General features: G+C 41.0%; 1 protein-coding gene across 1 annotated transcript in view; it reads left to right on the top strand.

Annotated features, from left to right (window-relative positions):
* Positions 1–3,725: 3,725 nt before the first annotated feature.
* The window catches only part of MBP (myelin basic protein), a gene marked incomplete at its 3' end in the record, with an annotated part of 107,932 nt that continues 84,735 nt past the window's right edge, over positions 3,726–26,922 (top strand). Inside the window, exon 1 of the mRNA XM_084206557.1 lies at positions 3,726–3,810. The remainder of the gene's footprint in view (positions 3,811–26,922) is intronic.

Below are 26,922 nucleotides of genomic sequence, written 5' to 3'. Positions count from 1 at the left end.
CAAGGTCAATTGCTTCTCATTAAGAATAATAAATGGCAATTCTAGTATAAAAGCACATATGAAACACTGTGCAAGTTCTGCTTTCCTTCTATTGTGTCCTAGGCTGACGTTAGGATGCTTGTATCCCCATTCGTGTGTGCTGTTTGTGCTGGATAGATATTATGTTCTGTGCCTTCAGGACTGGCTCTGAAGAGGGAATGTTTTGTTTTGGCTCCCTATCAGCCGCTCCTCCACGGCTGGTGGGACACACAGACGGGGCAGTACATAGTGCTGCTTCTGCTTTTTTGCTGGTCTTTTGGCTTTGCTCTTGCTTCTGCTCCTGCTTCTGCTTGCTCACGCTTCTTGCTTCTTCTCGCTCTCGCTTCTTGCTTCTTCTCATTAGTTAGTTTAGCTAAACTGTCCAAATTTCTTCCTGGACTGTTTCTCCTTTCCTGTTTGGACCTACTCGAAGCTGCTCCGGACTGGGACCTGGGAACACCGAGAGTTGGCACCCTGTGGCTGCAGCAGCTGCCCCAGCGCCGGAGGGACTGATACCAGAGCGACCCCCCAGAGAGACTTTCTGAATTTGTCATCTTTTAAAGAGTGGTGAAAGAGTGCTGTCATCCGGTATTGTTCATTTTGTGTGCTGGGGGTGCTGTGCCTGTTAAATAAACAGGTTCTTTCCACTTCTCTCCCAGGAATCCTTCCCGAACCGGTTGGGGGGAGGAGCCCCTCTTTGGGGATTCTCTCCCAAATTTGCCCTAAACCAGGACACTATGATTTGCATAAAGGAACATTTCATACTTGACTCCAGCAATTTTTTCATGGACAGTTAATGTTAAAAAAAATTTCAAGATTAATTTTCCTGTGACATTTGTTTTCATACTGTCTTTTATTCAGGTAGAATTCTTTGCAGCAGCACAAAGACCAGGGGTGAAATTGCATTTGGAGTATTTAAGAAGAAGATGACATTTTTCTTTTCTTCCTGCAAAAGGAAACAAACAAAAGACAAAATGGTACAGGCTTTGTAGATGTGGGCACATTGCTGCTGAACATACTCACTTGCCTTCATCATTAAGTGCATCCAGGAGCTGGCACTCATTAGTAGCAGAGCTACAAGGAGCAAATCACAACGTCTACATTTCTAGCTACCAGTGCTGTTGACTGATTCTAGTGTTTTTTACAGAAGTTTAATTTGTCTGTGTAATTGAGCATACTGACATCTGCTTACATACAAAAATCCTGGAACAATAGGGGAAACTCTTCAAACTGAAGAGTAGGGAGATATTCAACACACTAAGAGAGACATGTTGCAGCTATGCCAGGTAACACAGCTGCACAAGGGCAGTGATTTCTTCAAATTTTTTTCCCCATATTCTGTATGACAATGCACACTATGCAATTGTGAGTCTCCTCATACCTTCATAGACATTTAGGCCTCAGAAACACACACATATAGAGATATAAATATATATTTTTTGTATGCACATCTGTATGCAAAGATGTTCACATGTGTAAATACATGACCTACTGCCCAAAGGGTAACTATTCTAGCTCAAACCTACATATAATATGAAATAATGCAAGATTTGCGTTCTAATCTGATTACCATAATTCATTCATCTGACTTCTGAGGGTGTGATCAGATAAGGTTTTTGGATCTAATTTTTCCCTGAGATTTTTACACAAGAAAAGACAGAGATGACTACCTGAACTCTGAAACTTAGTGTTGTCTCTTAAAGTTGTTAAATATTGGTTTCTTTTTTCATGCTTTTTACCAAAGCTTCTATTTAGAAGTACACAAAGCTAAAGTATCAAACTCATTTAGTATCTTCCTCAAATTTCCAAGGAAAGAAGTGATACTTTTTTTGCCAATGAAGAAGTGTGAGGAGAGAGATGATTCAAAGCAGTATTTCATGCATCCTTAACCTAAAATTCCCAGACTTTGAATTGCTCATAGTGGTGATACTCTGCCTCTTCATTTCCTCTGCAAACCTTCCTTCCTTCTGTGACCTTTTCTAACTCAAACTCCAGCATTTTATCTGCACAGCAGACTTCATACATTCAATAGAGACTAATCTTGTAAACTCACTTTGCACTGCAAGGAATTAGGAAGCTAGGATGTACATTTTGTACAATGGAAATATTTATACAAATAACTGCTTATTCATGAAAACATAGAGTTTTCTAATCTGGCCCAAAATACTTTTCTAAGACCTCCTCCATCTTTGGAGATGAATAGCAAGACAAAAAAGGTTTACATAATGAGAAATTGGCATATAGTTATAAACCTCGGTTTATAGAGTTTAAGGCATGGCGCAGGTGCAACAGATACACTAACTACCAACGAAATTTCCAAATAGAAAAATATACAAATTTGCTTTGTACTTTTTGAACGGAATGGAAACACTGCCTAAAGTATTCAAGCAAGAGAACTGCCCCCAAATGCTGGATGAAATGCAAAAGGCAGTTTCTCATCCCTCTGAACTCCAACCAGCCTGACCCCAGGGGGTCATGCTCTGGAGCTTCATTCCACGAAAGTGGCTGAAGTTTGCTTGTGCCTAGCGCTAAGGTCACAGCGGGTCCGGGGCTCCAGGGTGCCCATCGGACAGTGTAGGATTGCCTTCGGAACAGCGAGATGGGCCGTGCGCCTCGGACCAGGCAGAGCACGGCGATATCGAATTTCTGTTGCGGGTGTGTGACTTTGAGTCTAAAACTGCAGGTCCCTTTGCCTTCCCCTCCCGCCACCCCCGGGCATCGGATTTATCAGGATCCCAGTAAATCCAGATATAGGAGGAAGTTCCCGGCCCAGGGCAGCCGGGCCCGAGAGGGCAGCCAGCCCCGGGCGGGCAGGGCAGGGCAGACAAGTAGGCAGGTTGCCACCGCTCGCCTCCGAGCCCGCGGCCAAACGCAGCTTCCAGTGGCCCAGAGCCACTCGCGTCCCTTTCTCAGCTCGAACCCCGCGGGGGTAACGGGGCCTCATCCCTCCTTCCCCCCGGCGTCCCTGCCCTTCCCTGCCCGCCTCCGCCGGCGGGAACTCTCGCCCGCTGCCCCTTCCTGCTTGCCGGCGGCCGCCAGGGCGGGCGGGGCGCGGCTGCCGGGCGCACCTCCCGCGCAGGTACCGGGGGACAGCCGCCGGGCTTCCACGGGGAGGGCAGGGGTCAGGAAGGAGCAAGGCAACAAGCCACACGGCGCCGACACCGAGCGGGGGCAGCTCCCGGCTCGCCCGCCGGAGGAGGCGCGGCTGTGTGACGGCGGGAGGGACCCACGCGCGCTCCTGAGCGCGGCGCGGCGCGGAGGTTCCCTCCTTCCTGCTCCATCCGTACCTCTCCCCTCACCTGGCCGCCGCTCCCGGTGGGCGGCGGGTGCGTGTGCGCGCTATCCCCTCGCACCTTGGCTGCCCCTGCCCGCTGCATGCAGCCCCTGGAGCGCCGCAGCCCAGCCCAGGAGGATACGCTGGGTGCGTTATGATTAACTCTATTATAATTATCATTTTTAGAGGTTTTTCTTTTCTTCTCTCCGGGCGGCTTCGCGCAGGGGAGGGGAGAGGGGCAGCCGGGGCCTCCCCGCCACCGGCGGCTCCAGGGCTGTGCCCGCCCCGCACGCTGCGCTCCGCTCCGCCGTGTTTGTTGTTGTTGTGCTCCGGGAGGGAGGCGGCAGAGCGAGCAGCTCCCCCAGGGCGGCGGAGGGCGGGCAGCCTTTCGGCTTGTTTCTCTTCCTCTTCGCCGTGTGAGCCCGCGTCCTGTCCTCCTCGGCGGGGCAGGCGAGGGGGCTCGGCGGAGGAGGTGCGGCGCTGCGGGACACCTGGGGCAGGTGGCAGCGCGGGCAGCGGTAGGTGGCCCCGGGCTCCCTCGGGGAGGGATCCCGCCCGCGGGACGGGTGCCTGAGGAGCGGGCGAGCGGTGCTGGGGACAGCGGAGGGCAGGCGCTGCTGCCCGGGCCCCGCCGGTGTCTGCGAGGGGCGCGGGGCTCCCGCTCCGTCGGGGCGGCCGTGCCTTACATAACCGGGCGGGAGGCCGGGGAGTCCGTGCCGTGCCTTCCGGTTTCACATCGCGGCCGTGCCCGGAGCCTTACACCGAAACGGACTTCTCCTTTTTTGTTGTTGTTGTTGTTTGGTTTTTTTGGGTTTTTTTTCCCCCCAGTTCACGGGGCCAGGGCGCAGGACAGGCGCTGGCGGAGAGCTGAGGAGCGGGGCAGGTGCTGTCCTCGCCGCGGTCCCACCGCTGCCCCCTGCGCGGCTGGGCACGCTCCGGCTCTTGCCGGGATTTCCTTAAGTTTCCGTGGGGAAGGCGTGCACGGGGCTGCGGCGGCTCCGAGGTGCCGCTGGGACGCTCCTGTCCAGCGCCCCGGGACCCGGCACCTTCCCCGCCCTCACCGGCTGGGCTCCGCTCGAAGTTGCCGTGCTTCTGATGCTTGCCACCGGCTGTGCGAGGGCTGGGCGCTCGCTGGGGAGGCTTGGAGGTGTTTGAGGTAACTGTGTCGCCGTGTGTGATGAGCTGTGGCCATAGCAAAGGCTGTACTCCTAGTGCCTTCGTACGCTTGTGGGGACTTCTTAAAAATCGCTGCATGATTTGCCTTGGGAAGAATGTAAACATGCATTTTGTAATTTTAAGTAGGTCCGTCCTGATCGTATTTCCTGTGTGCACCGCCTTTGCCCTTCAGTATGTCAGATGCTGTGTTTGAAGTAAAGTTGACTGAGATACTATGAACATACTGGGAAAATAACAAATTCTTGCGGAGAAACGGAAGTTTTCCCCCTCTTCAGTGGAAGCAGAATTGAGTCTCAGGTGTTCAGGAGTGACAGCATGTGTATTGCACTGGTTTATTTCTATTATATCCACTAATCATTTCTAAAGAACTGAGACTAATATGATTTTGTTGGTGTGGAGTACTGCCAGTTCACAGATAAAAACAACTTAACCTGTAGATAGTGGTTGGTTGTGTATAAAGGCTTGAAACACCTGGCTGGAAGGATGATGAAGTGCTCCCTGTCAGTCAAGGTAAATAATAACAGAGTAAGGGAACAGTCTTGGTTTATGTTAATGATTTGATTACTCTTGGCAGCCAAGAAGAAAACAGTTCTCTAAAATTTTTAAATAGTCTTAGGGCAGTTAGTAATTACTGGTATGAGTCCATCAGAGCTCTTGAGCATCATGGATTGTGGGTTACATCGGCTCTGTCTGTCACAGATTGCATTCTGAATCATTCTAAAGAGCACCAATGAGAACATTACCTATGCCATACCAGGCTATACCCAAGTTTCTACTGGTAAGAGCCCGGAGAGGACCAGGAAAGGAAAAGCTTGCATTGATGCTTCCCTAGAATATTATCTCCAGGCAGTTGTGGCTAAAGCACTCCCACGGGTGTAGAAGTGTTGCCTTTGTTCTTGTCTGACACAAAGTTTGTTGTTCTTTCCTTGATCCTATACAGTAGTTTTTAGTCTCTAAGGAAATAGGTAACCAGATGAAGCATTCTACAGACATTATTAATAACTGATAAGATGGTCAGAGGGCAAGTTCTTGTTTGCAAAGGCCCATGCACAGGAGTTATATTGAAGGATATTATTTTGAGTGGTGTTCGTGCATTAGGCTCTAAGATAATACATTTAAAATAAAGCTTCATATTTGTAATGAAAAGGAAGAGGCAAAAGGTGGTGTCTTAATGAAATGGATTCAAATTATTTTTCACTGAATTGGGAGAAAGCCATGGATACAATGTATAGTCAGCATCACTGAATTTGTAAGTAGAGAATTAAGAACAGAAATTGAGCTTATGCCATTCTGTACAGCTGAATAATACTCACAGACTTTCAAAGCCCCCGTTCTATCACAATAGTTAATATAAATAAGGTAGTGAATGTTACGGTCACTATTGGGGTGGTAAATTTTAGCTCACCACCGACTCTTAGTCATAGAAATTGGGGCGTGTTTATTAAAGTAAGTTCCATGTTTATAATTGCTAATTTTGTGCATTTATGAAAAATTTCATGATAGAATTGTTCTCGCAATGGGATTTGTTTCTCATGATGCCAGCTCCCATATGGCACCTAGAGCCTTACATCCCTGTTAAAGACATGCTTGTCAGAATTCTGGAAATAATCAACTCAGAGTATCCTGCACATGCAGGGGAGGATTATATCTGTTTTCAAGTCTTGAGCACAACCAAGATGACGCTGGTCACCCCATTAATCAATAGCATAAGTGGGACATGCTTCCAGTTCTTTTCAGTTCTGAAAGTTGGAGAAGATGAGTGTTCGTGGTGTGTGATTATATGTGAAGGTAAATGTAGTGGTAATGGTGGGATGAGGCAGGAGAGCAACCCGAGTGAGTGTCCCTACTGTTGTGTATCCAAAAATGTCTTGTTTGTTCTTTTTGTGATGGTTTATTCAGTACTTGATATAAATTACCCATATGGTTGAAATAGCCACTTTGGTTACTTATTCCATCAAATAGAACATATAAATTTAGGCTCTAATTGCTCTGCTACGTGATTTTTTGTGATGGAAGAAACGCATTATAAACTGTGAGAGAAGGCCCAATAAGCTGAAATATACATCTCATGCTTACTTGAAGTGTAAGTACCAGAAGTCATTCAGTGTTCAAATGCTACTGTTTTCTGTTAGCTTCTCACCTGTCAAAAGGGAGAGTTGTGAAAATACATTGGTGCTTATATATTAGAACCTGGGCCATTTGGCTCAAACTTTTATTTACCAGAACTAAATTAATTTAATTTACATGTGAACATAACAATTTTTGATAGTCACTATTGGTACTGGACTGATATGGATGAAATCTAGTACTTTCTGGCTAAAACACTTAAAGAATAACTAGTGTTCAATGAGGAGAAGGCTGGAAGGTTTGCAGTATGACTCTGATCTTGCATACAAGTTTAAAGTATAAACTCTGCCACAGATTAAAGGACAGCAGAGTCTTCTGGATCATTGGCAAAGTGCTCTGTCCTGTGGTATTTAATTACCTGAATAATTTTTCTTTGGGGCAAGGCATCAGGTTGAAACTGTTATCTGTGTTTGCTGAGGTGAGGCTCTTAAATAAAGGACAGCTGTGATGAAGAGCAGCCGGTCAGGAACTGCTGTTTTAAATACAGACAGCTGATAATCTTTTATAACCCAGGAATTTTTCTGGATTCTTTAAAATACCCTGTTGAAGACAGAAAGGTGTTCAGAATTGTTAGCTGCTTCCAAGAAGAAAATCAGTGGGACATAGTAATTTCTGAAGAAGCCTGAATTTATATGTATTAAAAAGAAAAGTTAGCAGCCAATGGAAGAAGAATCAGAAAAAGGGTAAATATATGCTTTAGAGCTTGACTGCTCAAATCACTTGTGCAACTGGAATTTCAGACAGATGACTCTAGGCTCTAGTACTTTATTTGCATATTTCTTGTGTTAATATCCATTTTCCAGGGTGTCCAGCCTTCTGCACAGAGTGCTTGATTTGGACCTAATGAAAAAATCAATACAAAATAAACAAGTTTGTCTCTGAGAGACCAATCCAGTTGCCCAAGGCAGTGGCTGGCTGCAGTGGAGATGACATTGGGGCTGTGTTACTGCAGCCTTCAGTCCTCGTTCTGGCTCTGGCTGTGTGGATCACTCTGCAGGCAGGTTGTTCTCAGCCTGAGGACAGAACCTGTGAGTGCTGCAGTCGAGCTGGAGGAGCACAGTGTGCTGGTGCTGACTGAGCCCAAAGTTAAGGTTCCACGATTGAAACACAGCTCTCTAAGGGTTTGGCCAGTGTGAGAATTTGGACAAAATAGTTCTGCTAAGCTGTGGTTGGAAAGAGTTGCACAAAACTTCATTGGTGGCTTTCCCTTAGGGAGACAGTGATAGTGCCTATCCTTATGTATTCAGTGGCAGTGAGTAAAGGCTTTGTCACAATCAGTTTTAGATTTTCTTTACTTAATAATTTCATTCAGATGACTATGGATTTTCTGTGTTCATTTCTCTGGTTGGTTTCTTGTATTAGTAGCACATGAAGAAATGTCTTCTTCAGTCTAATCACCACACATACCAAGTGTTTCCCTATTTGAATCCTTGTATCACGCAAACTTTTTGATATAGTATTAAATAATTTCTGATGTTATGTTTGTGATTAACAATCTTACTAACTTCTTTAAAGATGAAATTGTACTCATGTTTTCTTGCTTTGCCAGCTGTTTTCAGTGTTTGGTTTTTGGGTTTTTAAAAACACTTTTTCTAGATATGGCTTTTTAAAACATGCTTTCTAGATGTTCGGGAAGCATATCAGTCACTTTCATCAATTTTCTACAGCTCATCTTCTTGAGACATTTCCAGACACTGACCCTTCTGTAAAAGGTTGATCATCCTGGGTTTAACTTTTTCTTGCAGAGATTGACACACAGCTTACTACTATTTTCTTTTAAGGATTACTACTATATTCTTTTAATGAACATTTATTAGTAGCTAAAGAATTTCTAAATAGCAGACACTTAAACAGTTCCTGACAACAGGATTCGGTTTTTAAGATTTTTGGGCTTTCATATTCTGAAAGAAGCTTTATGCTTCTGAAAATGCTCTGTTAAAAATAAGTGGAGAACTCTGGTTAATATAGAGTGAGATAATTCCTATGAGGCTTCTTGCATCAGTTGCAGTAACTGTGAAATCCCAGTTCTGTTGCTTGGAATAGCTGTAAATCTTGGACATAACCCAGGAAAGCCCACACAAAAGGCACGTGAGAGAAAAACAAAAAATAACATGGAAATTTTCAGACAGTTTTAGACAGTTTTTGGGTTGTTTTTGCTTTTGTCCTGATGTGATTTTGAAATAACTCAGTGAGGAAGTTAGTTTCCTAAATATTTTTTTTTTCCCTGGAGCATATGGAAGCCCTTTCAAAAGGGAGAAACAAGGAAATTAATTAATCTGAAAAGAGTTTTTTTTTTTTTTAATAACTATACAATGACTGAAGGTAAAATAGCAGGTTTTATATTTTCTTAAAATTTGGGCAATTTTTGATCAGTGTATCAGCTGTACTGGGTTTGTTTTGCATGTTGGAAGGAAAGAGGTTTTTTAATTATTTTTTTGGATTTTGTTCCAACACTTGTAAAATTTCTTAGGGCGTATAATTGAAATTCTTAGTATTTATTTTTTTAAGCACTTGAGAAAGTTTAAACATTTGGAAATGCTTGAATTCAGGTCTTTCCAGGTCGGTGAAGTTAACTACTGTGGGGATCTAGTGTCTAACTCTTAGGAAAGTGAGAGGGAAAGCAAAATCAAATACAAACCAAGTTGTATTTCTAAAATAATTCAGGCATGTAGTGTGTTTTTTTAATATGTGTAACTGATGCATTATCTTTGGCCTCTGCTAAAGAGTTGCAATTGCAGGATCACAAATGAAAATCTGTTTGTTCTTATCTTCTTACTTGGAAGTCACAAAATTCAGGTAAAATGATGCAGTTGGACAATTCATAGCTATCCTTGGAATTCAGGTACTTATAAAAGAGGCTTTTTAGTGTGAGAGATCATTCTGGCTGCCTTTTTGAACCAGTTTTTCTGATTGGTCTTGTGAATACATGAAAGACCATGAAGAATAATGGTTATATGTGGATGAAGTTAGATCAAGGACTCTTGTAGTGCAATAACAGCCTGTCATCTCAATGGGCATGCATTTTTTCTCTGAAGATTGGAAAAGTCCTGAAATACAGCTGTTGTGTTGTTAGTGCCCTACCAGTTTTTTTGGTTTTTGTTTCTTTTCAGTTATAGATAGGGCTGTGATACTTTCCAGATTAGAAGGCAGCTGTATTCTGGTTATTCAAGGGCCTTTTAGGGGACAATGTACAGCTGCTTCATCTGTTCTGGGCATGATCTTGCTGAAGTGTGATATGGTGGTAAAAGGCCAGTCATGAGATTGTTCATCTTTGGACTAAAGGTGTTAAAACTGCCATAGCAAAATCAGAGTTTCCAATATGGCCTGTAATTTTTATCATTGACTTTCCTACATTTCCTTGGTAGATTTCAGATGGACGAACTGAAGTGAGGTAAGGTGGGTCCAGGTTGGTTGGATTAAGTGGTAGAGGTGCTCTTTGCTGTCTCCTCAGATCTTCCTCCTCACCAACCTAACACTATCACTTTGTATCCCTTTCAGCCTGTCCGTACAGGTGGCCAAATCTCTCATTCCTCAGGCTGGGCTAGCGCCTTGAAGATAAAGCCTAGAATTATTTTTTTAAATGCAGCAATTCTGCAGATCCCAGTACCTACACATGTGTCTCATCAACATATTCCCTTGCTTGTTGCCATTTTTTCTTCACTAATATATGTAATAATATGTGTATATATTTAGAACTTCTGTTGGCTTCCTACAGTACTGGCTCCCAGGAAGCATTCCTGCAGTAATTCCTCAATTACCTCGACTTTCAGTTCATCTCAGAAAAGACTCATCTGCTTCTGGGGGTGGCAGTTCCATGTCATCCACAGTGCCTCATGGTTAATAGCAAAACATTGCTTTGTGATGTTTTCTAATGCCTTTTAATACTTTTCAATTATTCTTCTCCAACACTGTTGTTTCCTGGATGTGTCAGCATTTCTCTTCTCTTCTAATTCTAAAAACATGAGTCCTTAGTTAAACTCTCTTGTCATATCTTTTCAGCTCTCTGGACAGAAAGCAGTGTTGAAATATTATCTGACAGAACTTACAGTGATTAAAATAAAATACTATACTTGTCCCTTAGAGCATTAAGAAGGTACAGAAGAAATTATGGCAGATTTGTGCATATGCTGGGGTTTGTTGGTTTTTTTTTTGTGGAGGATGGCTGTACAAGTTTGTGCCCAGAAAGGACCTGTTATACTGAAAATTATGACAGCAAAGTCTGTAACCAAATGAAGGAAAATAACTGGCCTGTGTTTCCAGTGGCATAGGATAAAATACTGATGAAACAATACAGAACATAACCTTGGGGATTGGTGTGTGCCTTGGAGCTTTATCCATAAAGAATGATATAATCATTGTAATAGGAAACTTTTGGACCCCTACTGTGTTGCATTTGATATGTTTTGATAGCTCACACCATTCTAGAGAGCTAAAACTGGAGTAAAACTCACAATCCCATGAATTACTAAAGTCCACTATCAAGTTATACAGTGATCCCATTTTAATTTGTCTCTTCAGCAAAATGGTCACTGAAATATAGTTAGCAGTTTGATTCCAGGCATTTTCATCTCTACATTGGCTAGCTAAAAAGAAAAAAACAGTGCCTGGAAGGCTGTCTGAAGAACAGTGGCAAACTGTTTTGAAAGTGGTTGCCTGTTGTGCTTCATGTAGTAACAAAATTGGTGATATGAGTAGAACCTTTTGACATTCCTTAAGTCAGCCTTGGTGTTAAGTCTCCTCTTATTTTTCTGAAAGTAGATAGAAGACGGATTCTTTTGGCAGCTGTTTTTAGCTTAATATACATGCTCAAATAATTGGGACTGACTTAAAGGAGAACAATTGCAATTATCTCCTGCTTTGGCTCTTGTTGAGTCTTTTACTATTAGATTCTTTCCTCAAATGTTGGAAGTTACTGAGAGACTTCTCACTGAAGTGTGGAGCTTCTACAAATAGAAACTCCCTGACTTGTATTTTGTGTTATCTTTTATCTGTACTATTACTTTGCCCTGACTTGTTCCTGGAAAAGAGAAGCACATAAGTTTCTGCACAGCTTTCACAGTTTCAGCATAGTCTGACTCAGTGCTGTTCACCTGGAAGATAGGCAGTAATTTGGCTTTGGTTTTGTTCTTCAGAAAGATACTCTTGTCAAATGGGAAATTACCCATAATTGGCTCACATGGAAAAATTGTTGCTTTAATGGAAATTTTAGTATGTGCTTTTCAACTGAGTGCAGGGCTGTTGGTGTTGAAAAGCTAATCTTAAACTTTGGCCAGCATGTAGGGGGGTTGTGAAATACTCCATTCTTCTCCTCCTCCAGTGGTAAAATACTTTGTATGTGGTTTGGTTATTGGGTTTGGGGTTTTTTTGGTTGGTTTTTTTTTTTTCCCTCCTAATTCTAACTCCTGAATGCCACAACCTGCTTTATTAATAAAAGCACCGTAGGAAGATATTTGGTTCCAACTGAAAGCTGAAATTATAGCCACGAGTAGTAATTTTTTATGCCCCTGGAAAGAGTGAGAAAGAAGTAATGAAAATGAAAACTACTTTGCAACATAATTGGCCTTTAATTATTAATGGCTTACATGTTTCATCCCCGTGAGTAATCTTTTGTCCATTAGGCCTTAGCAAGGCCACAGACAGCATCCAGCAACCCCAAAAGTATGCTCCTTGTCCTAATGGAGTTGTGTGGTAGAGCACTGAGAGCAGCTATTCAGAATTCTTAACTGCAGTTTATATTCTGCCATTAGGGACTGTGTTTCTTTCCCCCTCACCTAATACATATTTACGGCTTCCCAGATCACAGTTGATGTTGTTCTGCCCCCATGCACCATGGTGAGAAGCCTGGCCTCAACATTTTTATAATTTATTTTAGGTATTGAAAATTTGATACTATGTGCTCCAAAGCTTTCCCTAGGCTGAACAAGGCCAGCGTTTTCAGCCTCTCCTCCAAGGACATGTGTTCCAGCTGACAGCTGTCTCTGTGGCCTTCCACTGAGCTTGCTCCTGTTGACATTTCAACATGTGGATCCAAAAGCAGACCTGGTAGTGCAGACACCAGAGAAGTGGATTGTGCATGAAGCAGGACAATTGCTTCCCTCAGTCCGCCGGCTGTTCTTCCATTTCCAAAGCCTGGGAAGCTGTTAGCTCTCCTTGCTGCCAGCTGAGGGCTGATTCATGGCTTGCCAGGACCTCCAGCTGGTTTTTGGGGGAGCTGCTCCCCAGTAAGTTGGTCTTCAGGCTATGCTCTCATGACATTTTTGTTGGCCATATCTAAGTTATTCTGAATGGCAACCCTGCCCTCCAGTGTGTCTTCTACAGTGGTGTTTGCAGACTTACTGTGTGCTCTGCCAGGTCGCTGTAAAAGAAAATAAACAGGATTGGGTCCTTTGTAACCATGGGCAGCTTGTGAAACATCAAGAGCTGCTGTTTGAGCCTAATGATAGAAATGTTTGGGCTTTTTTATCAGGCGGTAATTTACCCATCCATGCTGTAACTTGGATCAGGTTAGGTGCAATGATGCTGCAGGAGAGATTGAGTATTCCTGAAATCAAGGTGGGTGACACCAGTGATGTCTCATTACAAATCCTGTCATTTTGTGACGGAAGGCAATCATATTGGTCAGGCATGATTTAACCTCTGTAAATCCATCCTGGTGATTCCCAATGAGCATCTTCTCCTTAATATGCCCAGAAATGACATGTAGGCAGGTATATGTCAGAACATTCTGTGGAAGTAGATTAGCAAACAATGAAAGTGGGCTTGGACTGTGATGTTTTCTTTCCTAGTGGTCCCTGAGACTTGGTAACTGGTAACCTGTTCCTAATTCCTGTCCTGCTCTTCTTCTCTGGATGCCCAGTCGCTGTCCATCTGTAGGTGGTGAGTGCATGCTGGTCACAGGATCGAGCACCTGCACCTTTGGGAATGTGGTGATGAGTAAGTTGGGACTTCATGTGACCTGGGGGAACAAGTTTGTGAGGAACAGGATGTCACTTCTAAAGTGATTCTTGCTCCCTGCGTGTGAGTGTGTGAGGAATTTACCAGGTAAGAACGTGACAGCAGAAGTGACAGTAAGTTTAATAATTATTTTAGCTTGATCTAATGTATATTAATGATTATATTGATGATCTGCCTAAAACCACTGGGCTTTGCCCTGGGTTTTCTTTTGTATTGATTTAGTTCCATTATCTTGCCATTAGCTTGACAGTAAAAGTATTGCACATGCAATACTTTTACTGTGTCAGGATGTGTGAAAAATCTGCAGTTGCCTTCTGATATGCATTTAAAGTTTCTTTTTTGGTAGTTGTTTGCTTCTTTTTTTTTGTTTTGTTTTGTTGCTACAGTTAATCTGCTTTTACAACTTCTCTAATTATGTTGTGGCTTTTTTTCTGGTGATCACTATTTTGATATTCCCTTATTACTCATAATTTTAGGTGGTCTTTAGAAAGTGCCAGCACCTGTCAAATGCAGTAAGATCCACAGTAAAACTGAGACTTGCTTGATTTGCACATAGTAAAAAGCAAAGAACTTTAACCTGATTGTATGATGCTGAATAGTGAGTTCACAATGACTTTTTGGGGAATTCAGTGTTTCTCAGATCTTATCATTAGCACCACTTGCCTTACTGGTTCAGACGCTTAATTTTCCAACTTCTGTTACTGATTGAGTAGTTATTACTCTGCACAGTTCATCAGGTATCGAATTAATTTTGTCACATGATGATAGTTGTCCTCACTTTTGTCCTGTATAGAACTATACATTTAGATATTCATTTTTATTAGCTGCATTATTTTTTAGGACCTGAAAAGCCCCTTCAGAGTAAGGGTACCAATGTATTTAATAAAACATTTCTAAAGGAGCAGTAGCTGACTTTAACTGACTTTAAGACTTAAATTCTACAATTTTAAAATGTTCTAGAAACCATCTCATCGGCAGTGAATTATTCAGAAATACAGTATTCACAAGATGTTTTGAATGGCAGGTGTAATTAGTTCATTATTTTAATGCTTCCAATAGTGTTTAATTGCAGTAAGACTTTAATACTTTAGGAGAAAGATCATAATAGTTGGCAAATAATTGTCAGTATTTTAACTCAATCTTACGTGTATTCCAAAATCATACTGGCATTTTCTAAACAAAGACTGAAAATTTCTTGTAGGGGAAAAAGTCAAATGCTAAGTGATAAATAGTAAATGGTACCTCTATAGTAAATTTTAGATATCTAAGCTCTTAATTTTATGTATAATGCTTGTCTCTCTGATATTTTAAGAACGGGTTTTATGCTTTACATGTGAAGTGTAAAATCACATTTTCCTCATGTTCAGTTTAGTAAATATTTTATTTTTGTAAATAAAAGATTAACATGCAAATACAGTATTTGTAGAATATTACATTTGGAAATGGACAAATGATTAAATGTATTTCACAATCAGCTAGCTCTGTACTTTAACCTGAGAGGCATAACCAGGGCTTTGGAAAAAAGGCAGTTAAGTAATTTCATAATCATTCATGCATTACAGCAATAATACTGGCACACACTAGCATAAAAACTGGTTTTGCAGTGTCTTCCTGATACAAGCAAACAAAACAATCTTCAGTGGGCTTTCTTATATAAGAAAAGACTGCCTAAATAAGATCAAATGAAAGCAAGATTTTAAGACATTAAAATTTTAAGATTTTAAGGTTTGTTGCCACACTGATTTTAAATAGATAATAGATAAAAAAGTTATTCTGTATATGTTTTTCATGGTATTGAGTAATTTTGTGATTTTTTTTTAATTGATTGAGGGAGGTGTTGGCTCAGAGTAGGTTGACTCAATTCCAGCTTATTTTGTTTGTATAAAAACTCCTGTAGTGTCAGTTAAATAAGTTGCCTGTCATATAACTTCTTAAGCATTTTAAGCTTTCTCAATTTAAAGGTTGCTGCAATTCAGAAATGTTTGAAGTTATTCTTATTTGTATTTTGTTGGGAGGCAAGAAATTATAGTTTAGACTGAAGAGAATGTGGAGTAGCGTTGTGGTGGGACATACTTAGGGAGTTTCTGGCCAAGAGAGAAGACCTTCTACTTGAAAATTCTCTATTTGCAATAGAGGATCAGGCAGGTTATAGAGGTGGAGCACAAAAAAAACTCTTCTGTGAAAAAATTATATATTCTGGATTATGTTTGGGTATGGACAATTTTCAATGGGTAGATGGGAAGCAAGTGATGGGCAAGATAATTGTATTGTCAGAGTGTTATGATGTGAAAAGAGCAAAATAGAAGCTGGTACCAAAATTATGAGGTGCCTTTGTTTCTGCAGTGTCGTGGCACCTCTTGTTCATCAGCTTGTGCATGTTCCAGTGCCCTTGGACCTGGCATCACTGTGCATCTGATTCTGTTATCGTCTGCTTACACCTTTTCCCCATTTGAGAGAGCATTTGTGGTATGGTCTGCAGTCCTCCTCTGTTTTAGCAGGCCACCAATATCTGGTGACATTTTAAGTGCTTTAGGACTGGCTATTTATATTACGTAGTTAGCAAGAAAAGGGAAACTTCTGTGCATGACTAATTGAATATAAGAGTGAAAAAAGTGCACTCTGATTTATCCAAACTGATGAAATGTTTACATGCAACTATGTTAAAAAAACCCCCAAAACAGTTCTGGTGATAATTGCTTTCCACTTCGCTTAGCTTCAAACATACAGAGTCTGGAGTGCTTTTAACTTATGTTTTTAAACATCCTTGCTAGATACTGTGAAGCCTGTGGTTTTGGGGGTGGAGCTGTGTTTTTTTTCTGAGTGAATATTGTGTGCTTCAAGATAGTGAATGGGGAAAACAGTTGGGGTTTTTTGTTTTGGTTTTTTTCTAATTGTTCCTAGTACTGCTGTATTTTTGTTTTGGCATTAATTTTGGCAGATGTTCAAATACCAAATTGAGAATGGATTTACTAATAGACACTCACCTATAAGCAGTAATACAGTAGTGTTACTAGATGAACCAAAAGAAGGTAGTGATGAAAACAGTAGTATTAGCTTAGTAAAGGCAGGTTTGGTCATTCAGAATTATTTTAAGGTCTTAAAATGCCACAGATTAAATATTAGGGACCACAGTGGAGCAATGTTGAAATAAAGAAGGGATTATTCATTTGGGAGTGAAAGCTCTAGCCTTAACAAATCAAATTTATCATACCTGTTAATTTAAGTAGCTGAATTTCCACTTAAAAATGTATTATAAATCAGCTGAATCCTATTGGTATCATTTGCTTGCAGTTCAATAAAAGCTGGTTTAAGTATGATGCTATGTTAATAAAAGACCCATTGCTTTCACTCATAGCTAACTCATGTGAATGTTAAATGACAGGTCTAGTAACTTGTATTAATGACTGTATTTATGCCATGAGTAGTTGTTGTTTGAAGGGGCTGTAGGTGAGTTAAGAGCTGCATGGTAGTAGGTTGGCTGGAGATATTGTTTGAGGTAAGAAATAAAGAATTTGGCCAAAGCAGCAGCTAAGTATCTCTTTCCTGAAAGGTTTTAACTCTCTTAAGGTACGGAATGAGAAGCACTTTTATGGGTTGAGTCAGTGATGAGATGCACAAATTGCTGGAAGAGTTAGTTATATAGTTTGTTCTGTGCATATGTGCTATAAAGTTTCAGCCACAGACTGTGGAAATATTACTCATTATTGCATTTCCATAGAGGGGTGTTTACTGCAGAGTTTTTGAGAAGGGGATTTAAGGACTCTCTTGGAAGATAGTCCTAGAGGAATGTTATGAAAAGAGCAGTTGATTTGTAAATGGTTTGGGAAATAGGGGTGGAAGAGACTTGACGAGCCTTGGATGAAACCCCCAGTCCATCTAGTGCTTAGAATCAGATGTCTCAGAATACTCCCCAATGTAGCCAATGAGCAAAGGCTCCTGAAAGTCAGTATCCGTCCAAACAAAGTGTGTTTCACTGCTGTTTCGGTTCCCAGAGCTGCGGAGGGCAGAGGTGGACTTTGTGTGTGTCTCACAAATGTTTCCTGAGGGCCACTGCTCAAGAACTTGCCGAGGAGCTGGTTAGCCAAGATCCTGCTGTGCTGTGGTCGGGATGGAGATCAGCTCCAGCGCTTTCCCCAGGGGTTCAGACCTGTGTTTCCTGCTGCCAAGGTAGAGGCAGTTGAGCAGAGGTCACATTCCCTTTCTTCAGTAAATGCATGTCTTGGTGCAGAGAGACTTACAGCTCTCCCATGCTTACACTGATCCCTTACAGGGTAAAGTGGATGAGTTCAGAGTGGGGAATAAAGTCTGTTTGTCTAGTATCCTACATGCCAGTGAAATCCAGCTGGCTAAAAGCTATCCTATTTCATTTCTGTTCCCCCTTTCCAGAGTAGTGCTGGTTCTGTGATTTTGTTTTGTTTGGGGCTTTGATTATTTTATCCTTTTTTACAGTCAGTTGTCCCTGTATGAACAGATTCAGAGAAAGGTAGGCCCTCTCTGCCCTCTGCTCCCCCTGCTTCCCACCCCAGTGCTCCAGGTGCACTATTCAGAAATATAGATTGAAATATTCCCAGACCAGAGGAGTGCCCTCTGTCATCTGGGGCTGCCCTGCCATGGTAAGAACCACACCATTCATGCAGTGTCTGAAATACAGTGGTCAGACTCTTGCTTTCTGGCTTCAACACAGCTAGGTGTTCTACTCTCCTCTGGTTCTCCCAGAGCCCTGCTCTCCTGGTGTTTAGAAGTATTCTGACTTTCAGTGTAGACTTATATGTGGGCAGTGTCTATTTTCTCTTCCTCCAGCACTCATTTAGCTTTGCTTTACTTAGGCTTGACGTGTTATGAGCTTTTAGCCTTATCTCTGTCTAATAGGTTCCTATTGCTGCCCTCATCTTCACATCTGTTCTAGTAAAAAATTCATGTTGTTAGATACGGCTGACCAGAATTGTACCCTGTATTCAGCTGGCGTGATGCTAGTGGCCTGTGTGATGACTTTAATTCTTCCCTGTTTTAGCTGGAAATATTCCCTCATGATACAATGTAGGTCTGTTTGTCTGTCTTTTTTTAAATCTATTTTCCCCCTGCCAGATCACACTGGTGACTCACAGTTATCCTGTGATCAAGCCAGACTGATCTTTCCCTTCAGTGTCGTCTAAGACGATCCCTGGTTTCCCACATCCTGTGTGAGTGTGCTAATCACAAGCTTATTATCTCATGGTATAGGTGACCTTCTGCTTTAGGGAAAAAAAAAAAAGGCAGGGAGTGGGTTGTTGCAGTGGTTTCCACTCTGTCTTGTGATAATCTTGAGTCTGATAGTTCACATTTTCTGTGTTTGAGACGAAGTTGGCTGAATGAAGCCCTAGGATGTCAGAGAAATAACCTCATTGTATATTGATGGGGTTCTGGTGTAAAATCATGTGAAGCTGCTCGGCTCTGTCATCGCAGCTGGAGTGTTACTTTGCATGACTGATAGCAGAACTTGAAAGCCATGGAGCACTTGTAAAATAAGAAAGGAGGTGTGTGTTGTGAGTACCAGCCCTGGCATTATGAGTAGCTGAGAACGGGTTTTCAGAATTACAACTCTGGATTTAATTTTCTAATGTCTGCCGAAGCTTCTCAAGTGGGCTGTAAGTATTTTTTTAGTGTATTGTCCTTAACTTATCTCTGCTTTTGCTCTCTATCTGTAATATGGGAGAAAGGTTTACCTTCTGGTCATGTGTTTTTTCTACTTATGTTGCAAGACCTCAGGGAAGGAGCTTCCTTGCTATCTCTGCGTACTGTCTGGAAAACCCCTCGTGGCTGAAGGCTGTGGACCCTGTCACAGATGACTGCATTTGCAACATTTTCTTTTTTAAAAAGTATTTAGTTAACAATAAAATAGTTTACAAGTGCAAATGGTTCAAGAACAAGATATTCTTCTGATGGGTGCTGCAAATATTATATACAAGCTTACTTTTGATCATATAGTGGATTTGGGGTATATTTTGGTAATCATGATTGAAAGTGAATACACTGCTAGTCTCCTTATTGAAACATTTATTTTCTCACACCATTATTTTGATATGTTGCCAGATTTTGTTATCTTTTTCTTTTGTACACTGATAAATAGCAAACTGCATTTGGAAACCATGCTGAAAAAATGAATGTTTGGCCTGTCACATGCTTTTGTCTTCCTTTTAACGTGGAATAAACAATCTGCTTTTCTTTTTAATGAAAGAAGGGGAGATAATGGTCTTGTGTACATTTAGAACATTCTCATGTTCAAATGGAAATTTTCCCCTGGGTCTGTCATTGTTCTCTTCAGTAGTTATTCAGTAATGACTGTTTCTATATTGGCTTTAAATGTACCTCTGATAAAGATTGGGAAGGCAACATTAGCACACGACATTTACGAGTTACATAAAATGAGACAATATTCAAGTACGAGCCATGAGTTCTTGAAAGCATATTTAAAGAAGCACACAAGTACAATAATTATGTCAGGGTGATGTTCCTCATGCAGATTTCATGCTGCTGTTACTCATTAACTATTTAAAATTCCAAGTGCAACAGCTCACAGCTTAGTGACTGTAACCTGCTGAGCCTCTGACCTAAACAAAGCCAAAACATCTGGATTAAAATTCCATTTGAAAAGAAGATAAATTGCTTATTTATTTCTCAGCTATGCAGTTATTCTTTGACAAAAAAAAAAATTGCTTTCTCTTCTGAGAAGGGAAAGTAAATCAGTGTGTCATCACCAGAGAAAATCCCAAACTGGGGTCAGAGTATCTGTCTTTCAGATAATCATTTATGAGACCTGAAAATTTGCTTCTCTACAGCTTTCTGAGTTACTTTGTTCTTAAATTGATATACTGATTTCAGAGAAGAAGAGCATATAAATTTTTACTTAAGCTTCATGAGGTGTCACTTGCAGCTTGCATAGCAAACCATTTCTGACTGGAGAACCGTCTTGTTTGTGTTAATGGACTCTGGATAATGGTGACCTTTTAGGAGGCTGCCACATGAATTTTGAACGTTCTGGCATGTCTTCAGCATGCTTACAAATTAAAATACTAAGGATTGAGGCTTTATCAAATTACTTTGAAAGACACTTTAGGATCGTGATTTCATGTATGAATGCTCATACAATATGGCCAGGCAAAAGAAGGCAAAAAGAAGTGAGAAACACAAAGCGCAAGAAGAGAGAAATACAAGCATAGCGTTAAGGATGCATTTTTTCTGTGTCAGAGAAGAAACATTGGGTTTTGTGCCTCTCTGGCAGTGTGTTTATGGGGAGGAAGGGAGGGACATGACTGTAGAGAAGTAGATTGGGCCAAAGGGAGTCAACTCAGAGTATGGTGAAAGTCAGACCCTTTCGCAATATTGGTATTTATGCCAAATGTTACAGAGGAGAATCTGCAGGAAATCCATCCTGTTGGTTGATATGTTTGCAGTATAGATAACATATATGAAGTCAGAAGAGAGAGAGACTTTTTTTTTTTTTCCTTTTAATTGAGAAGGATCTAGTGATTCAGTGTTATCTCACAGCACAGTTAATGGTGTCTGAAGGGGGTGAATCATCTCCTTGTCCCATCTGTCAGTCTGGTGAATATGAGAAGAGCAGGCATACAGTGCCTTTAATTCATGTGTGTTTAGAACTGCAGGTGTGCATTTTGTTATCAGTCTCTACAAAGTGTTAATGAAATACTGATCATCAAAGTGCCTGTGTTCTCTGGGAAGCTTAGGTAACCTACCTCACTTTGAAAGGGAGAATAAACCGCTCAGCATTTGGAGAGGGCTGGTTTTTCTAAGCACAGAACGGGAAAAAAAAGTGAGTTATCAAATATATCTTGGTTTTATTCTCTTGGCATTTTAAAATTTATATCAGAATAGAGGTGCTAGGTCTTGTCTGTTTTCAGAGTACCTTAATCTCAGAAGCTGAAAGTCTTCAAGTAACAAACAGTTATAATTTTCTGTATCATTCCTCAGTTGCTTTTACTTTTGTTCTCTGGTACTGTTAAGATTGTTACTTTGGCTTGAAATTCTCTGTGATTTGAATATGAATTTCGTTCTTTTTTTTCATTCTCCTGGTTAATGCTGCATTTGGGTTATATATTCTTGTGTGGTGTTTCCTATTTTTCAAAACTACCTAAGAATCTAGGACAAATGTCTTATTTTTAGTTGTTGACTCACTGAGGCCAAATGTTGAGGTTCACAGGTGTAGGGGTGTATTTTTAAAGGAAATATAGAAGCCATGATGGTAGAAAACACTGGTCTTAGGAGTCTATATCTTACAAATGCGTAGAATGAGGCTATTATATGTCTCAATTCTTAAACTTTCTCTGTCCCATTTTTTTCCTTTTTTTTTCTTTTTTTCTTTTTTCTTTTCTTTTTTTTTTTTTTCATGAGATAATGTGTTTTACTGTAGTATCAAATTATTTTGTCTCTGGAGCATGTAGGTGCTGAAAAAAAATAATTGATGAATATGTATCTGACCCTTTCCAGAAAGCTGGGAAAAATTGGTCCTAGCTCCAAGGTGTTGTATGCCATGCAGACATAAACCTATATGAAAAAGAAAATAACAACACCCAGCCTGTTTTGTTGTGGTGCTGTGCATGAAAGCATGTAGCAAGTGAAGATTTTCATATTAGTGACTGAGATAAAAACAGACAAGTCAGTCTTAGTTTCATAGGAGGGCACCATTTTCCTTTTGATACGTTCAAGGGAAGTGTATGTGTGGCCCTCTCTGTTCCCTAGACTGGGAATAGCTGAGAAGCACAAGTATCTCAGCAAAGTCACAGAGCACTTAGAAGGAAATCCACGTTTAGTCAAGACCCAGTTGTAGGTACAGAGGTAGAAGTGCAGTAAGCAGTAGGGACGGAGCTCAAACGTGCTGGGTGCATCTGTACCTTGCCCCAGGCCTTGGGGGTCCGACCTGGCTCCCTCCTCAGGTGCACTGGAGGTGATAAGGGAATTTCCTTATGACCCTGCAGGTGGATTGAACAGAGTTCACAGTGTTTTGAAGACAAGCAGTAAACATGTGGCTAACGCCGAGTGATTGTGGTCATCGATGATTTGCGTGTAGGAGTGTAGGTACCAGCGTGTGCTGCATGACCCTAGGGGAGCATTTTTCCATTTGGGAAGCAGAAGAGCCCTGTTGAGTAATATTCTTTTTCTTAATGGACAGGGGGGATGATGCTCTAGCAAGGAGAGTGGAGTGGGTTGAAGGAAGAAAGGAGAGAAGAGCAAGAAAAACCTGCACTACAGAAAATAAATGTGGTTTAGCAATTCATGGCAATCTCACTGTAGTCTAGAACCAAGTTTGGACTATGCTCAGTGTGCTGAGGTGAGATTGCTGGAAATCACATGCTTTTGTAAAAGACAATGTACAATATCCTTCTTGTTGGCAATAGAAGAAAACAGTAATCAATACAGTCAAGAAACATTTTAAACCTTGGACGTCCTTAAGCAGGATGCTTACCCTATGGCAATTTTAGGGAATAGTTTGCAACAATATTTTTTCACAGGATATATTCTATCTTGCTGTTGTAGCCTTTCTCATGTGCCATAGCGTTGCAGAAAATTTTAGAGAAAGTTAATTTTGGTGTCCTTTGCAATGATACATGAAGTGTGTATAAATTACTGAGCAGCTGTGCTGACCCTGGGGAGTACTTTCTCGGGTAAAAGTATTTCAGAACCTGGCCAGTCTCTCAGAGGAGTGGTTTTCTAGGCCTAGTGTCCTTGCTAAGGTACATGCAGTTATCTGTAAACATTGAAATTGCTGTAATATCTAGATAGGTCAGGACTGTGATATGCAAGACACTGCACAAGCATGATTAAATGCATCTGTAAGTACTAAACTCCTGTTGACTTCTCTGATTTATAGGCTATCCCTGATAGGCAACCACTGATAGTAGGTCACCACTGAAATCTTGGTTTTGATAATTCATGATGGAAATATGTCTGGAATAAGGTGTTTTTCTTTCAGAAAAATATAATTGTGGAAGTAAAAAGAGAAATAAAGTTTGATTTAGGAAGTATTGCATTCTTACACAAGAATAAAAAAATATATCTGCTTTAAATAACAATTAATCTTGTAAGGCATTTAAGGCACTATATTTTATGAAATGATGTAACAGTTGAATTGAGAGGGTGGGATTCCTGTGGAGCAGTTTGTCCATGAGGCAGGTTACTTTGGTTACGTGGTCGCTCACATCTCTCTCTGAAGTGTCTGACTGTGGCTGCTGCTGGATTTAGCTGCAGGTCACTCATTCGTGCCTGCTGGAGGTTTTGTTTCTTCGTGAGTTGGAATGTTTGGTTACCACAATGAGGGAATTCTGAAGAAACAGATGAGGCATGCCCAGTGCCTCAGTCTTGTTTTGAAAGAAGATGAAGTGAAAGGCTTCCTTGGAAAGATGTGTATCACACCGGGAGCCTAAAAAAACCACTCAAAGATTTCCATCTAGCTGGCAGCCACTGCTGTGCAATGTGTCAGCTTGCTTCCCAGGAAGCTATGTAACCAGGACCTGACACTACCACAAACAAACAAAAAACCAAACAAACACAAAGAAACCCAAAAACCAAAACAAAACAAAACCAACAAAAAAATACCACAAAACCTTGGGTAAGTTTGTAATTAAGAGTTTACACTAGGAGTCTACCAGAATTAGAGAGAACTTGCACATTTCTTAAAAGAAATTACCTTTTTTTTTTTCTGATAAGATCTGTATATAGTAGTAAAATGTCATATTTACTTGTAAAATATAGTTATGAATTTAGCAGGAAGTTTTAGGTGAATTCCTCAAATATTTTTATATTCTATGGTTACCCTTCCCATGTGTGAGTAAGGCTAGGAGCACTTGTAGCTCTGCACTATTACCCAACATCAGTCTGTGATGAATACATATTCCTAGACAAGGTAGTAATTATGTTCTGATACCTGTAAATATGTAAGTTCTTGCATACCTTTATTATTACGTGTAGTTCTGTTGAGTCATAATTAACGTGTGGGAAGAGGTAAGATCATATTTTAAAATCCATTTCCAGCATCGTGTGATACACATTCAGTAGTTTATGCTTTTTATTTTGAAGTAACCATTAGTGTTCAATAAAAATGCTCCATGTGGATTGGCTTACAGACTGTTTTGAGTCCTCAGTTACAGTATTACTTATGTAAAGTCTGATAACTACATGCATTAACTTTTTTCAGGCTCCTGGGAGTAAGAAAATGCTATTTTGCAGTTGAAACTGCATAACCTGCAGAAAGTAACGCCATTGCATTTCTTGTTATATTCTGAAGGTTTGGAGAAGTGTTTTTCTGCCTTTCAGTGAAAATTCCAGATCATAAACTTTTTTTAGAGGACAGTGGGTATGTATGGGAAGATGATTAGAATGACTTGTTTGGCTGCAAATATCAACAGGCAGACTAGAATGGGCTAAAAAATGCTACAATTATATATGTTTCTAAACCCCTATTTTTAATCAACTGCTCAGATAAAGATAAATTACATACTGCCAACCTAAGTGTATTATTATAGGTATGTGTTGTGTAGAACAGAGTTTTTCCATCTCTTTTTTTGAGTTTTGGAAATAGAAGTTTTTATCCTTGTGTAAGGCGCTGGCATTTCTGTAGTTGTTGCTAGTTGGAATATGGGTCCCTGCTCTGAAGAGAGTGGGAAAGCTGCTTGGTCTAGGCTTCCATCAGGTTATCTGTTAGGCTAACTCTGTAAGAAGGTGAATTGATGGGAGGAGGTGCTTAATTTCATTTCCCCAGGCAAAATCCCTTGGCTGTTTTTGGAATTACTCGAAGCAGCTGGCATAGGTGGAGCTACTGCTTTATCAGTCATGGACTGGGAAGTGCCAAGGTCATGGCAGCAGAGCTGATTCAGCTCATAGGTGGTTGTGGCATAGTGCAGAGGCAGCTGGATGGCTCTGGTGGCACCTGCAGCGGCCGCTCACACCTTCCTGCCCCAATTCACTCGCTTCACCCTAAACAGTTTTTGGGTAGCAGAAATGTTTTCAACTTTCAGTCCTGTTAAATCAGTTTACTCGTGTGGCCTTTAATTTTCTGACCCTCTCAGATGGTTTTAATGTGGAACCAGGAACTCTTGATGGGGAGTTGTCTAGGGGAGCTGGTGATGCAGCTCTGTCCACTGCAGGCATGGGGGTTGTCCCCTCTCATTTGTGACTCAAGCTGATGTGCAAAATTTGTCATCTCAGAGGATTTACAAAACTTGCAAGGTTTCACTAGGAAGCTTTTTTGTGATCATAAGCTCGATCCCATGTGCAGGCCTGTTTTGGCAGCTTATTGTTAGGTGTGATTCATGTGAGATTCAAAGAAGGTATTGCATTTCCACAGTACTTCTGTTTCTTCATTGCTTGGAGCACCATGACTGTTCTTGTGGCTGTTCATCAGTGCTGAATCATTCTTGGATTCCTCTGCAAAGAGTGTTGTTCAGTTGATGGACATTTTTAGGAAGTGTAAGAAGCTGTGTCTGCAATTGATACAGAGCTGCTTAGTCTGGCAACCTGTACATTATGAAGGTGACTAAAAGGAAAATATGAATATTTTTCCAGCTGAGATGATTCGAATAGTTGGCTGCAAGTTCCTACAAAGATTGTAAAAGTGAGTAACCCCACTGAAGTCAGTGACTCAACTCATTGCATAAAGATCAGCGCAGGTAGAAACTCTGCAGTGTGGTTTCCCTCTGGACAGTGAGAACCAAAGTCAGTGTTTAAGTTTCAGTGTTTCATCCTGAAGTGAAAACAACCTGTGTGCTCAGTTTGTAGTCAAGTAAGGCAGATTTCTGCTTGAGGCTGAAGTGAAAAATTAAGTCTTTGTTGCTATAAATGCTTGCACGTATGTATGGTTTTACTTCCTAATCAGATATCTACAGAACAATTGGCACTATACAATTTCTTTCATAATTCGTGTCAGATTCTTGGAATCCTTTCTTTGCCAAGGGATTACTTAGATTTCACTGTTTAATAGATATCATGAAGAAATCTGTAACGTTTAGGATATCCTTGCCAGTGGCTGGTTGCTTTTGTCCCTTTGGCTGAAAAGTAGTTTTATTGCTAGGTGAAGAATTAATAGCAGTTACCTGTAGCTAACTTCTCTCCAAGCATCTGCATTTATTTGTGCATGAAGGAAAAAAATAAAGCAAAACCTAGCCATGAGTGTTTATGGAGTGTTTTATGGATACAGGGTGGTTGTTTCTGGAGTGTTACTCCGAAGACGTGAGGGAGGCTACGGGGAGGCAGGAGGACAGGATCACAGATCTGGTCTGCAGGAGTTATGTTGGCTTCATCACCTGTGTACTTAGACATATGCATGTTACAGACCAAATTTGACAGTTATTTTTTTGATTAGTGAGTGGAACAATGACATTTATATT

This window comes from Fringilla coelebs (genome assembly GCF_963513975.1).
Source record: "Fringilla coelebs genome assembly, chromosome: 1".
Taxonomy (NCBI): domain Eukaryota; kingdom Metazoa; phylum Chordata; class Aves; order Passeriformes; family Fringillidae; genus Fringilla; species Fringilla coelebs.
This window is presented reverse-complemented; position numbering and strand designations above follow the sequence as displayed.